At 42.8% G+C, this 15,486-nt stretch overlaps 1 protein-coding gene and 1 pseudogene across 9 annotated transcripts in view; both read left to right on the top strand.

The window, feature by feature from the left end:
- The first annotated feature begins 1,665 nt into the window (after nt 1–1,665).
- Nucleotides 1,666–5,587, top strand: LOC140512374 (glyceraldehyde-3-phosphate dehydrogenase-like; annotated as a pseudogene).
- A 4,999-nt stretch (nt 5,588–10,586) lies between these two features.
- RAPH1 (Ras association (RalGDS/AF-6) and pleckstrin homology domains 1) overlaps nt 10,587–15,486 on the top strand; it is a 119,699-nt gene continuing 114,799 nt past the window's right edge. For 6 of the 9 annotated variants that reach the window (XM_072617341.1, XM_072617338.1, XM_072617336.1 and 3 more), the window contains exon 1: nt 10,812–10,933. The gene's annotated coding sequence lies outside the window, so the exon portion shown is untranslated. Of the gene's footprint in view, nt 10,934–15,486 lie in introns of all 9 variants that reach the window. The other 3 variants (XM_072617339.1, XM_072617342.1, XM_072617337.1) reach the window with 3 other exon arrangements.

The raw sequence follows: 15,486 nt of genomic DNA, 5'->3' as shown, positions 1-15,486 counted from the left end.
ATCATTTCCAAAACTGAACTCGTCATATTCTCCCCAAAGTGTTCCATTCCTTCCACCTTCCCTATTTCTGCTGATGAGACCACCATTCTCTTAGGCTTTAATTCTTCCCTTTCTTCAATCCTACCTGATTATGACACTCTTTTGGACTTTTCCATCATGCCTTTAGGAACCTTCTCATCTTGGATCCCCTCTGATTGGAGGACAGAATGAAAAGTTCCTTCCAGAACCTCCATTTAAGGAGCGAACCCAGGCCTTCTTCCTTTTCCATGAGGCTGCTCTCCTTTAGACTTCTCTACTCTTCTACACTTTTTAGCTTCCCTGCCTCCCCCTCTTCCTTTTGTGAACTCTCTTCCAACATTAGATTGTAAGCTCCTTGAGGACAAGGACTTTCTTTTTCATATTTATATCCCCAGTGTTTACTACAGTGCCTGGCACATAGTAGAAACATAAATGTGTTTTGACTGAGAGTTTCTCAGCAAGCATTTTAGTGCTTAGTATGTGCCAAGCACTGAGGTGTGCTAAGCTGCTGGGGATACAAAGAAAGGTTAAAAACACAGTCCTTGCCCTCCAGGAGCTCACTTTTAATGGGGAAGACAACAATAAAATCATTATCATCATCATAACTAGTATTTTATCACACTTCAAGGTCTGCAAAACACTTTTTAAAAACTATCTCATTTTATCCTCACAACAACCCTGGAAAGTAGGTACTATCATACTCTTTATTTTACAGACAAGGAAACTGAGTCACAGAAAGGGTGACTCACCCAGGGTGACACAGCTATTAAGTCTCTGAGGCTTAATTTTTTTGGTAAATTTATTTATTTTTAGTTTTCAACTTTACTTCTACAAGTTTTAAATTTTCTCTGCCTCCTTCCTCTCCCCTGACCCCTCCCCAAGTGATGAGCAATATGATATAGGCTTTACATATGCATTCATATTAAACATATTTTCACATTAGTCATGTTGTATAGAGAATTGGAACAAATAGGAGGAACTGTGAGAAAGGGAAAAACTAAACTAAACAAAAAAAGCAAGCAAATAATATGCTTCGATCTGCTCTGAGGCTAGATTTGAACCCAGAGCTATCTTGCCTCCAGATCCGAAATTCAATCCACTATTTTATGGAAGATAACCTCAGAGAGAAGGGCACTAGCAGTGAATAGAAACAGAAAAGTTCTCCTGTAGAATGTGGTATTTTAGCCGAGTCTTAAAAGGAGCCAAGGAAGTTAGGAGAAGGAGGTAAAGAGGAAGAACAACAAAGTCTTAGGGGAGAGCCAATGAAAAAGCCCAGAGTTGAAAGATGGAATATTGTGTATGAGGAATAACAAGTGGGACACTGTGACTGGACTGTACAGTACAAATGTAAGACTGTGGGAATAAAGTGTAAGACTGGGAAAGTGGTATGGGGCCATGTCGGGAAATGTTTGAAATGCCAAACAAAGGATTTAATATTTGCTCCTAGAGGCAAAAGAGAGCCAATGGAGTTTGTTTCCTAGGTGTGTGACATGGTCAGACTTGCACTTTAATAAAACTGCTTTGGCCTCCAAGTGGAGGATGGATTGGAGTGGGAACAAGACCAACGAGAAGTCTTTTCTGATAATCTAGGCGTGATGAGGTGATACAGATCTGCAACAAGGTGGCAGCTGTGTGAGTGGAGGGAAGATGACATATGGTAGAGATGCTGAAAAGATTAAAACAATAAAATTTGTCAACAGATTAGACAAGTGGGTGAGTAAAAGTGAAGGGTCAAGGGTGACCCCTAGGTTGTGAGCCTGGAGAATAACAGTGAACCCCACAGTAAGAAGAAAGTTGGGAAGTGGGCCAGGTTTGGAGGCAGGGAGCACAATAACAGTGAGTTTTATTTTGGATGTGTTAAGTTTGAGATGTCTGTGGGACATTCAGTTTGAAATATCCAAGAGGCAGATGGTAACTTGGGTCTGCAACTCAGGAGGAAGATTAGAGTTGGAAGCAAAATCCTGTTGCTTCTACTTCCTTGGGTGGGAATTCTTGCAAACTACTCCCTCTTTCTACTTATATTGTCCTAACCCTAGCTAAGGCCTTAATCACCTCTCTCCTAGGTTTATTATTATAGCTTCCTAACTGATTCTGCTGCCTCTGGGTCTCTCTCCTCTCTAATGAATGTTTCATATCCATACCAATATAATTTTCCTAATGCACAGGTCTGACCATATCATTCCTTTGTTCAAAACCTTCTGTGGCTTTCCAGTGCCTTTAGGATAAACTACATATTCCTTAGGCTGGTTCTTAAGGACCTCTGCAATCAAACTTTAATCTACCTTTTCAGATTTATTTCACAGTATTCCCCCTTCAAAAACTCTAAGGTCCAACACAACTGGATTACCAGCAATTTCATGATCTTCGATATTCTCTTACCTTACATGAAGTCCCCCAGCCTGCAGTACACTTCTTCCTGAGTCCCATCTAAGACCACATCCTCCATGAAGCTATCTCTGAACACCATTGTCCTTGAAAGTACTTTCTCACTCTTCAAATCTTACCATATATCTCTCTTTTGCTGTTATCATATGCTTCATATCACATTTGTTTGTAATGTGATATGAAGCATATGATATATATATATATGTATGTATATGTATATACCTGATCTCAATCCCATTTGATTTTAAATTCCATAAATTTGGCTGCTGAGGAATCTCCTCCCTCTAGGGGACCAGAGCCCAAATTGGAAATAGAAGGCCAGTGGCCAGATTCAGAAAATCTTTATCTCTTGCAAACTTGAATTTGCCTGAAAAGTCCACCCTCTGAAACTCTTTTCTCTGATCTGCACTCAGAAAAGGAAGCAGAAAGGCAGAGAGAGGTGACGAAGTACCTGAAGATCCAGAAATCTCTCCATCAATATCACCATGTGCTTAGTCTGCAAGTTACCATTTTATGCACTTGTAGTGGGGTAGAAGATTAGAAAAAAAAGAACCCTTACTATATTCTGAAAGTGCAAAGGAAAGAAAGTTTAGAAGAAAAAGAGCTGAGTTGTTTCACAGTTTGCTCCATAAAAGATGGTTATTCCAACAAGAGTCAATTTCAGATAACTCTCAGGCACTGATTATCTTGGAGGCAGTTCCATTGACTGGGGACTAATCATAGGTTTATAGGATCATAACAAGTAAGAGGAATGCCTTGTGTTTTGAAGAGCACGTCAGTAAAGAGCTGGGGTGCATGTCTACTTTCATGGGAGGCATCTTTCAGATAAAAGTCCAAGCCCTAGAATACTACCAAGTTGATTAGAAGACTCATCATATTGATCAGGGCTTTCCCAACAGTACCTTTATATATCAGTCACAGACATTTATAACTATGTAAAGTTTAAGGTTTTAAAACTTCTGTATGTACATTATCTCATCTGATACATCTCATAACAATCATCAAAACAGGTGGCAAAGCACAGAGGGGAGAGGGCTGACATCACAGCGAGGACCAACTGCATTCAAGACCTACTTCTGGCAGCAGGCAACCCTCAGCATCCTAGGCAACTCTTATTTATTCTAAACTTTAGATCAGTTTATATTGTAAACTGTTTAGATTATAAATTGTATTATTGTTTATTATTAGAAACTGTAGCTCAGATGCCCAATGACACTGATGGAGGGATTTTCCTCATGAGGAACTCCTTGACTTGGAAAAATAGTAGAACTGAACAAAATACAAACACAAAAAAACAAGTTTCTAAGGTAGATACCACAATACTCACTTTATAGATGAAGAAACTTGAACCTAATAAAAATTAAGTAATTTCACCATGGTCATTGGGCTAATTCTTGTCAAAAGCAAGACTTATATCAAGGTCTCTTCTGAGACAGTTAAGTCTAGCTCTCTGTGCACTACACCAAGTCACACAGATAGTAAAAGCTGGAATTTGAATCAAGGTCCTCCTTATCAAAATCCATTGCTTTTTCCAACATATTACACGGCCTCCCTCCTATGCCCAAGTTCTTCATTCATTTGAATTAGCTTAGGGGAGAGGGTGACCCAAAGTCCTATTTTATTAATAATCTATTTTCTTGGACTTTTGCAAAATAAACAAAATTTTACATATACAGTACCTTTCTCACAACAATCATTTCAGGCCAGTAGTACAAGTATTGCCATCCTTATTTTATATATGAAGAAACTTAGATTCAGAGAAATGAAGAGACTTGAATATGATTCCACGATTAAGAAGTTTCAGAGGCTTTCAGCTTTTCTCCCAAGCTCAGGGCCAGGATCTGCTGCTTCAGTCACAGCCTTGAAACAAGGTGGTGAAGGTTGGAGTCAATGGATTTGGCAATACTGGGTGCCTGGTGACCGAGGCTGCATTCATCTCAGGTGGAGTAGACATCGTGACCATCAATGACCGCTTCATTGACCTTAATTACATGGTTTATGTTTAAATATGATTCCATCCATGGCAAGTTCAAGGGTACTATCAAGGCTGAGAATGGGAAGCTAGTGATCAATGGAAAAGCCATTACCATCTTTCAGGGAAGGGATCCCACCAATATCAAATGTAGAGATGCTGGAGCTGCATATGTTATAGAGTCTACTGGAGTCTTTACCACCATGGAAAAGGCTGGGGCTCACTTGAAGAGTGGAGCCAAGAGGGTCATCATCTCTGCCCCTTCTGCTGATGCCCCAATGTTCGTGATGGGAATGAACCATGAGAAATATGATAATTCCCTTAAGATTGTCAGTAATGCTTCCTGTGCTACTAACTGCTTGGCCTTCTTGGCCAAGGTCATTCATGACAACTTTGGCATTGTAGAAGGACTCATGACTACAGTCCATGCCATTACTGCTACCCAGAAGACAGTAGATAGCCCCTTTGGTAAGCTGTGGTGTGATGGGAGTGGTACTGCCCAAAATATCATCCCTGCTTCCACTGGTGCTGCTGTGTGTTCATCTTTCATTGCCGAAGAAGATCATGCTATCAGAGAAATGATGACATGACTAGCACTTGATTTTGTTTTGAGTGAGGGAGGGCTGTGCAGGTCACCAGCCTCACTTCTCCTCCAGAGCCATCTGAATCCAGTGACCAGATATTCATCAGGATGACTGGAGATGACCCAGGATGAGGCAGTTGGGGTTAAGTGACTTGCCCAACGTCACACAGCTAGTGAGTGTCAAGTGTCTGAGGTGAGATTTGAACTCAGGTCCTCCTGAGTGCTCTGTCCACTGCACCACCTAACTGCCCTACTGGTACTGCTAAAGCTATAGGCAATGTTATACCTGAGTGAATGGGAAGCTCACAGGCATGGCTTTCGTGTACCTACTCCCACTGTATTTGTTGTGGATCTGACTTGCCACCTGGAGAAACCGGCCAAATATGATGATATCAAGAAAGTGGTGAAGCAGGCAACAGCAGGACCCTTGAAGAGCATCTTGGACTACTCAGAGGACCAGGTTGTAACCTGTGACTTTAACAGCAGCACCCACTCTTCCACCTTTGATGCTGGCACTAGTATTGCCTTCAATGACCACTTTGTCAAGTTCATTTCTTAGTCTGTCAATGAGTATGGTTGTAGTAACTGTGTAGTGGATATCATGGTCTACATGGCTTCCAAGGAGCAAAGTGGAAAGCCATGGATCTTCATCCCCAGGCGAAAAAGGAGTTCCACTACAGGGGAACCTACATTCCTAACTTACATTTCTATATGGGAATACCATGTCCCATTCACATCCTTGTCCCAAAACACCCCATTAGTAGCGGGGAGAAGCCTAAAGTCCTGTATTTTGTACCATCAATAAAGTCACCACATTCAGTGCAAAAAAAAAAAAAAAGTATCAGAAGTTGAGATTCAAAGCCAGGTCTCTCCTGATTCTAATTTTAGCTTTCTTTCAGTTATCTGAAAAATCATGTTGGAGTAGTAATATACAAATCTTGTCACTCTATTTAAATAAATAATTACTGAGATTACTATCATCTTCTGAAGCTTGATTTATTTTTAAAATAAATAAAACAAAATAAAAACAAAAACTTAAGTTTTTAAATCTCTTTTGAAAGGTCATTACAGATTGGTTTACTTACCCAGATTAAAGGAAGAGTTTACAACATGGTATTGACTTTCTTATGAACTGGAGCTACATTTTAGAAAGTTAAAAATGACACAATGTGCTTAAGGAAACAGAAGCCCAAAGAAGTTAACTAATTGGGCCTGAGTCAGTGAAAGAATTAGTCAGGAAGCCCAGATTCTCAAGTTCAGTGGAATTTCTACTGCATCAGCAAAATATGTTAATGATTCTATTATTTTTCCACCATGAGATTAAGGAACAACGTCTTTCTGTGGATTAATTCAGATATGATTTTTCCTTCAGATTTTTGGATTGGAGTGATTAAAATGAGCTGACCAGACAACCTACCTAATCTTTTTAGTGATTCTTTCTCTCTTTGCTTTTTGTTTGACCAACATGATGGCTTAGATGAGAGTGAGCCGGTTAATATGGAAATTGGAAAAGTCTATCAGAAATCCAGTAGAATTTTTAAAGAGGGTTTGAGATCTGTTCCTGAAGGATAATGTACATTGATGAGATCACCAATGCATGGAATCATTTTTCTTTAAAAAAGAATAAAAGGGAAGGAAATTTTAACTAATGCAATGTTTTCCTTGTTCTGGAAACACAGCATCATTTATTAAGTTTGACAGAGGATAAGTTTCCTTAACTTATTTTACTTTCTCATCTAACAGGATGTAAGATGAGAAAAGATTGATATTTACACATTTGCTATACTCTCCCTGAACACTTCTGTCTTTTGTTAAATAAGATCAGGTAAAAGGGTGGGTATGGATCAATACAAAGGGCATCACTACCACTGTGTCTCCCCAAAAGATCCAAAAAAGTTAATTCATTCAACAAATAATTTATTACATGTCTACTAAATGCAAGGCTGTCAGGGATACAAAGATGAATAAAACACTGCTTCCTGTTTACAATTCAGTGACAGTGATAAGATATGTACACAAATAACTATAAAAAAAGGTAGTGTTGGGGGTGTAAGCTCAGTTCCATGTGGACAGTCTCGGGCGGGTAAAGGTGAGAACTTCTAAACCTTAGAGTTCTCATGAGGCCCCCCAGGGAACAGCAGGGAATTGAGGTGTGAGACCGGGCTATCTCGTGAATTTCCACCTCTTCCCGTGAGAAAAGTGATGGGAGAGAGCATCCCTGCCCTTGAGATTGACCCGGGTCTGAGCACACCTATTGTTATCTAACAGGCACGGTATTCAGGTGCAAACTATGTGGCCGGAGAGCTTAAGTAGGGTCAGGAAAGCCTGAAGGCTCTTAGCGCTGAGGGTCCCTTACAGGACAGAAGGCCCCTTTCCCCTCTCTCCCCACTTCCACTTCTGCTTTCATTCTCTTACTGTAAGATCTTTGCCTCCTTGGGAGATTTCTCTCTCTCTCCTAAGGAAGAGTTCCCCCTGCACATGTAACCAAGACCCTGAATAAAGCCTAACCCTTGTTCGACTCCGGAAAGTCTCTTCTCTCATACGTTTATCCGGTTTGGCCAGCCGAAGACCTGCAATAGGTAAGGTAAGACTCGGGTAGCCCTCAGGCCTCTAGGCCTGGCAAGGTAGTATGTAACAAGAGCTATAAGGTTACAAAGTGTTATGGGAGTTACTCAATATCAACCTATTCGTACACAACAAGCAGCAAATTACATTTCAACAATCTTAAAAAAGCTTATTCCATTTAATATCTAGAAGTGCAATTATGTGTCTAAAGTATAGTTGTCTTCTGAGTGAAATGTGGCTAAGAGCAATGCAATGTGGTTCCGAACACAAGCATGGAATGTATTCTGTAAAAGACTGAAACAAATTGAAAATGCTCCAGAGTTTCAAGAAGGCAGAATGTAATTAGTCAAACTAGAATATGGCCCTAGGACAGAGAAATTAACACTAGTTCTTGGAGGAAGGATAATCTGAAAGGGTTTTAGGACATCAAAAACATATAGTCAATTTTTATTCATCTATGGAAATCCATGACAAGGAATACTGAAATTCCCCTCAGGTGGAAAGATATGGTATAGAAATGTTCATTCACTGCATTTAGGTCTTTATTTCCATTTCATCAGCAGTTTCAGTCCTCTCAACAATTTTTCACCAACGCTGCTAGTAAATAGTAAAATAAAGTGAAAATTTTACCTTTTCTTTTCTCCTTTCCATCTAATAACCAGCATAAAAGTCAGAAACTAAGGACCTGGATCATTTGATATCAGAATAACCTGAATATTCAAGAATTTGTTAAGTAAAATAAATGGGTATTATTAGGTATATCTCCCAGCTGGAACTGACAACTTTCAATCAAGGAGGCCAGAAGTTATTTGAGAGTACATGATATTTTACTTATATTTTATGTATTTGGGCAAAAGTTCAAAAACAGAGTTGATTTCCAAAAAAGGAGCAATTAAGGATAACGAAAATACACAGCTTCTTGAAAACTCCACAAAATGCATTGCATTGAGCTAAAAAGGTAGGTGTGAGTCAAAGTGAGAATTCCTAAAAATGCTCACAAATGTCAGACAATTAAACTGGTTCAGTTCAACCTGATAAAGACTTATTCAGAAAAACTCGGTATTTTAGTTTGGTTTATTCCTGTCTCTGAATAAGTAGACAATAGCTAATACGCTATTATCTATGTTAACATCTATGCAATAAAATGTATATGTATATTTAAGGGTTGCAAAGTGCTAACTCACACACACACACACACACACACACACACAGAGTGTCTCATTTTATCTGCAGAACAGCCCTCACAGGTAAGCCTGTTATGGTTCCTATTTTACAGATGAGGAAACTGAGACTGAGAGAAATTAGGTAACTTGTCCAGGGTCATACTTTACAAGTGGAATTCAAACACAGGCCCCTCTTTCTAGCTAACATAACTGGCTTCCTCTCTTTACCCTCTAAAACGATCTCTAGTTTATCACATAGATAGCTTGTTTGTATGTAGTGGCTTGCATGTTGGCTCCCCCACTACACTGGGAGCTTTCTGAGATGAGGAGCTCTATGTGCTCTTCTCATCCTGCGTCAAAGGATTTTTTTTATAGCTGTTTTTCTGTTTTTGTTTTGTCTTCATTCATTCATTCTTTGTCTAATCTATCTGTCTCTTCTATCATCTATCTATTTCTTCTACCATCTATCATCTATCTGTCTATCTCTTCTATCATCTGTCTATCATCTATGTCTGTCTATCACCTATCTGTCTATATCTTCTATCATCTATCTCTTCTGTCATCTGTCTGTCTATCATCTATCTAGCTGTCTATCTCTTCTATTATCTATGTCTGTCTATCATCTATCTATCTCTTCTATCATCTATTCATCTATGTATCTCTCTCTCTCTGTCTCTCTCTCTGTCTCTCTGTCTCTCTCTGTCTCTCTCTCTCTCTGTCTCTCTGTCTCTCTCTGTCTCTCTCTCTCTCTCTGTCTCTCTCTCTCTCTCTGTCTCTCTGTCTCTGTCTCTCTCTCTCTCTCTCTCTGTCTCTCTCTCTCTCTCTCTGTCTCTCTCTCTCTCTCTGTCTCTCTGTCTCTCTCTGTCTCTCTCTCTCTCTCTGTCTCTCTCTCTCTCTCTCTGTCTCTGTCTCTCTGTCTCTGTCTCTCTCTGTCTCTCTGTCTCTCTGTCTCTCTCTCTCTCTCTCTCTCTCTCTCTCTCTCTCTCTCTCTCTCTCTCTCTGTCTATCTATCTTTTTGCCTTTCCAGCGCTTCGGACAGTGCCTGGCACATGGTAGTCACTCAATAAAAGCTTATTAACTTAACCTTGCTGCTGTTTGGTCAGTCACTTCTCTCTAGGCTTCACTTTTCTTATCTTTTAAAAAGAGGGAGTTATACTTCGTAGATCAGGGTCTCTTAGCTTATTTTTGTTTTAATGGAGCCCACTAGCCATCTGTTGAAACTCAGAAGCCCCTTTTCAAAAACAGTGTTTTTAAACGAATCTTTTAAAAAATACATAAGGAAGTCAATTATACTGAATACAATTATCAGGCATTAAAAAAAAGTTTACTGAGTCCCAGGTTAAAAAGTATCTGAGGTGCTTTCCAGCTCTTCTGCATATATGTGTGTGTGTACATGTGTACATATACACGTCTGTCTGTCTGTCTGTCTACGCATGCACACGCACACACATAAAATGCACAAGCAGCTTTACACGCATCTTTGCTCACTGCGGGTAAACCGAAACCCAAGCCGCAGCGTCTGGAGCCCACGGCCAGGCCGGTCGCCCGGAGCCGGGTCAGGCCCACCGGGCGCAGCCCCGGCAGGGCGAGGGCAGGGCAGGAGTGCGCCCAGCCCGGGCTTCGCTCGCCCTTCACTCATTCATTCGCTGCACCGGCGGGGGTGCCGAGGGGCACCCGGGACGCCGGCGGGGGCGGGGAGGAGGAGGGCGGGCGGGCCGTGGGAGGGAGGGAGGCTCGGACCGGCCCCTCGCCTCCAGCCAGCGCGGACCTGGAGACCCTGAAGCCCTGGGCGTGTACGCGGTGGGGGGGAGGGGGACACTGCGGCGTGATTGGTGCGGCGGCCTGCGCCGGAAGTGAGCGGCTGGCAGCGGGGAGCGGGGGGAGGGAGCGGCGGCGGCGGCGGCGGCGGCGGCGTGAGTCAGTCGGGCGGCTAGGCGGGCAGTCTGTCAGACCGTCCGCCCGTCCGTCCGTCCCTCGGCTAGAGGGTCGGCCGGTCCGTCCTCGAGTGCCCCGCCGTGATTTGCAGCCTCGGGCTTCCCCGCGGGGCGGGCGCCGCCGCCGCCCGGGAGGGGGCGTGTGTAGCGTGTGCGTGTGCGAGCGCTCTGCGGCCGGAGCCTCCCTTCTCCGCACTCCCCACCCAGCCGCCCGCCGGCCGGTCGGTCACGCAGCCCACGGGGCGGCGGCAGCAGCGGCCGCAGCGGCAGGAGGCAGCCAGGTCCGGCCCGGCCCGGCCCGGCCGCCGCAGCGGTGAGTGAGCCAGGGGCGCCGCCCCCCCCTCCCGAACGCGCGGCCCCGGGGGATGGGGGTGGGGGGCGAGGCGTGGCAGGCGTGGCCCGTCCCGCGGCCCCCTCAGCCGAGCCGCGCGGGGGTCGGCCCGGACCGTCGCGGGGGGAGACAATGAGCGAGCGGGTCCGGGACTGGCGCGCGCCGGGCACTGCCCCCCGACCGAGGCCAGCGGGGCGTCCCGGCGAGTGACCCCGCGCCGCCCGGCCGGGAGGCGGGGGCCCGTGCCCTCCGTGGGCCCCGGACTCGCCCGGGGCTCCGGGCCGGGGGCTCCGGGCCGGCGGCTCCGGCTTCTCCCGCTCGTCCTGAGCGTCGGATCCGGAAATCCAGCCGGCGGCCGCTCGGAGCGGGGTGGGGGATGAGGAGCTTCCTTTGGACTTGGCGCGGCGAGCGGACTTGCTGGCAGCGTGGGTCTCCCCGAGGGTCCCCGCGGGCTTGGCTGGATCCCTCGCGACCCTGCCGGCGGACCGTCTTCCCAGACGTGTGGCCTTCTGCTCGGAGGCAGCGCCGAGGGTGGCTCCCGCCCCTGCCTGTAAGTAGGGTGTCCTGACCCCGGTGGCAGGAGGACCCGCTCCGGACCAAATTCATTTTCTGAATTATTCCCAGTCAATATTGTCCCTCGTGAAGACGGGAGGAGCCGCGTAGAGCCATAAGACTGAATCTCTGTGAAGCGAGAAGGGGAGAAAACAAGGACATGGCCCTGGGGACATACGGAACTTGAAGAGTTCCTGTCTGTGTCTGTGTCTGGTTTATATATGGGGGTGCGTGTATATATGTATATGTGTGAATACAGATATATTTTTCTGCCTTGTAGTTATCCGTCAGTTTTAATTTAGTTCATCTTTTGTCATCTGCATAGTTGGTAAGAATCGGGTCTTTTTCGAATTCCGGTAGAGGATTATTAATGGATTAAATGATTTTTTTGTTGTTCTTGAATGGCAGTGGTTTATCTATCTTAAGCGTTATGTAAGGCAGAATTAAGCCATAAGAAAAAAGGAAAATTTTTGTTCTGTGACCATAGATATATGTTGATGAGGAACTGAGCATATATTAAGTGTTTGTAAAGCAATTTGATAATACTACTGTGTGATTATGTAGGGTTTTTTTGCGTCTGACTTTTGACCTAACATTTCTGTTAGGGATGGGTGCTATCCCCACTTTATAAACAAATTGAATACAGAGAAATCTAAGTGTTTTCTCCTAGAGTCAATGTTTAGATCCAGGGAATTGAGAAATCCAAGTCTTGATTAGCTATGGGACATTGAATTGGGATCTTTTTTCTCAGCAGATTCTGATTTCAGCTTTTAAGGTGTATCTGTTTAAATCTCTAATTCCAGTTATCATTACATCCAGCAATCACATAGGATTTAAGTGGGGAGGGAGCAAAGGGGTGCATAGAAATCATTTAGTTTAACTCCTTATTTTAAAGGAAGAAGTAAGTCCAAAGAATATTTAGGTTACACAGGTAGTAAGTGTATTTTGAACCTAGATCTTCCAACTCCAGATCCAGTGCAGTGTCCTTTTCCTTACAGCACACTGCCCCGTTTGTACCCACAAGGTGGCACTCCCACCGAAGCCAAAATTGAAAGCCTTTTATATTAAGACACTGAATTAATTACTAATCCTTCAGAGAAATGAGAGCCAAAAAGAAAGAAAATTGAAGAAGAGGGCAACTTTGCTTCAGGCTGCTTTGCCTCCCAAGAAATACTTCATTTCCAACATTACTGGGAAGGTAGGAAGAGAAGTAGACAGGAAGGCAAAATGGGGAAGCTGAACAGCTTCTTAGTGTACTGGAGTCAAGCTTTCATTGTGGAGTATTGTTTTTATTTCTCGTGTTCTGAGTCCCCCAAACTTCAGATCCAGGCATATTTTAAAATAATCAAGCTTTTGTTAAATATCTATTATGTGCCATATATTGTGCTAAGCTCTGGAGATCGAAAGACACTCCTAAATACACAACTGCATTACAGAGCCCAATATGATTTTTGAATGATCTTTTCTGTCATTCATGTTAGCTTGGATAATCAAGTTGGAGTATAATACAAAATAATTTGTAGGTGTTAACTTTGGTGAATATTACTCCTTTTTGGTAGGAGGAACAATTAATTTTCTAGACTCAGAAACTTCATGAAGACAAGAAATTAGGCAAATTGAACACAGTATATACAAGTAAAATGGAAATTTTTTAATCGGTACCAGCCTTCTTGACTTTGTCTTTACAGTTTATCACTACTCACAAGCTATCACTTTATTCCCTTCTAAATAAGTATTACTTTATGCCAATTATTTTGGCTTAAACTTCTTACAGATTTTTAGAATATATTGCCTATAAGAAATGCTCGTCTTAGGTCACAGGTCAGTCAGCTAGCATATTTTAAATGCCTACTATATGCCAGGCACTGTTCTAAGTTCTAGGGATATGAAGAAAGGCAGAATAAATGCCCATCCTTGGGCTTTAATGAGGGAGATAATATGCAAAAAAAAAAAAATTACCCACACATAAGATATATACGGCATAAATTGAGGGTAGTTTTAGAGGGAAAGAACTAAGATTTAAGAAGGACTGGGAAAGGCTTCTTGAAGAATGTGGGACTTAAGCTGAGACTTGAAGGAAACCAGGGAAAGGAAGTGGATATGAAGGGGAAGAGTGTTCCAGGCATGAGTCTGGAGACAGAGAGTTCTGAGAGGAACAGCAAGGCAATCTGTGTCACTGAATCACAGAGTATTTGGAAGGGAGTGAGATGTAAGAAGACTGTAAAGGTAGGAAGAGGCCAGAGTACAAAGTGCTTTAAAAGCCAAACAAGATCTTATATTTAATCCAGCAACTGATAGGAGGCCACTGGAGATTATTAAGTAGTGGAGTAATTTGGTCAGACCTGCACTTCAGGAAGATTAATTTGACAACTGAGAGAGACTTAAGGCAGGGAAACCCAACTAGCAGGCTGTTGCAGTTGTTCCTCTCTCTTTCTTGAAGAGAACCAATGACATCAGGAGGAGGATGTCTTGACTTTGAGAAAAAGAGCTAATTGTCCCAATTATGAAGTGATGAGTGCCTTTTCCTGGGGCTGACTACAGGAGTTAGAAATATGGTTAGAAATGACAGGCCTTGACTAGTGTTGGGATATGGGGAGTAAGGTAAAGTGTAGAGTCAAGGATAATACCTAGGTTGTTAGCCTGGGTGACTGAGGATGTGATAACCATGACAGTAATAAGGAAATTAAGAAGAGAGGAAAGAGAGTTCACTTTTGGACATGTTGAGTTTAAGATGTTCCTAGGACTTCCAATTTCAGATGTCCAGTGGGAAGTTGGAAATATAAGACTGGAAGTCAGACGAGATTAGTGCTGGCCAAATAGATCTGAGAATCATCTGCATAGAGATGATAATTGAAACTATGGGAGTTGATGAGAACACCAAGTAAAACAGTGTAGAAAGAGAAGACAAGACCCAGGACAATCTTGGCAAACCTCACAGTTACTGGGTGTGACATGGATGAAGATATTAAAAAAGAGACAGAGAATGAGTTGGTCATATAGGTAGGAAAATCAAGAGAGGGCCAAATCTCAAAAACCTAGAGGGAAGAGAATATGGGAGAAAATAGGGTTATAAACATTGACAAAGGCTTATCAAAGGCAAAGAGGTCAAGAAGGATAAGGATTGAGGTTTGGAAATGGTGTAACTTTGAAGAGAGCAATTTCAGTTGAATTTTGTGATCAGAAGCTAGGCTACAGAAAGTTAAGAGAAAGAGAAGAGAATGTACAGGCACTAATTGTAGACAGCCCTCTGAAGAAATTTAGTTACGGAAAAGAGGAGTGATTTAGGACAGTACCTGTTTGATGGATTGAGAGTTTTTTGAAGAAGGGGGAGATGTGAGCATATTTATAGGCAGTATAGAAGCTGTGAATAGACAGAGTGAGGGGACAATCTGCTAGAGAAGATGGGATGTTATGGGATCACTTGTGAATGGATAGGGGTTTGTCTTGACAAGAAGGGTAATGTAAAGATTTTACTTCATGAAAAATGAGAATGAAGAGGTAGTAGCAGAAGGTATCTGAATTATGTTAGAAGAGGAAGAGGAGAGGAAGGAAGTGTGAGCTCAGCAAATGACCTTAATTTTTTGAATGAAACATGAGGCAAGGTTTTTCTACTGAAAAGATGGGGCAGGGGGACCTGTAGAAGGTTTGAGAAGAGATGAAAAGTTTTGGAAAAGTCACTGTGGTTAGTGTGACAGTAATTGATTAGGAAGGTATGAAAGGATTGCCCTTCAGCAGTGAGGATCCAGCTGAGCTTATGTAACATAAACTTGTAGTGGACCCAAACAATTTCATGACTTTAGTGCCATCTGGGTGACGCATCAATTAGAGCACTAGACCCAGAGTCAGGAACACCTGAGTTCAAATCCATCCTCAGATACTTGATAGCTAGGTGACAGTCATCGTGTCATTTAAACTCTGCCTCAGTTTCCTCAATTATAAAATGGAGAAATAACCCCTAACTCTCAGAATTGTGAGGATTAAAT

The sequence above is a fragment of the Notamacropus eugenii genome, chromosome 6 (assembly GCF_028372415.1).
Source record: "Notamacropus eugenii isolate mMacEug1 chromosome 6, mMacEug1.pri_v2, whole genome shotgun sequence".
Classification (NCBI taxonomy): Eukaryota; Metazoa; Chordata; class Mammalia; order Diprotodontia; family Macropodidae; genus Notamacropus; species Notamacropus eugenii.
Note: the sequence above shows the minus strand (reverse complement) of the source record. Positions and strands in the feature narration are given on the sequence as shown.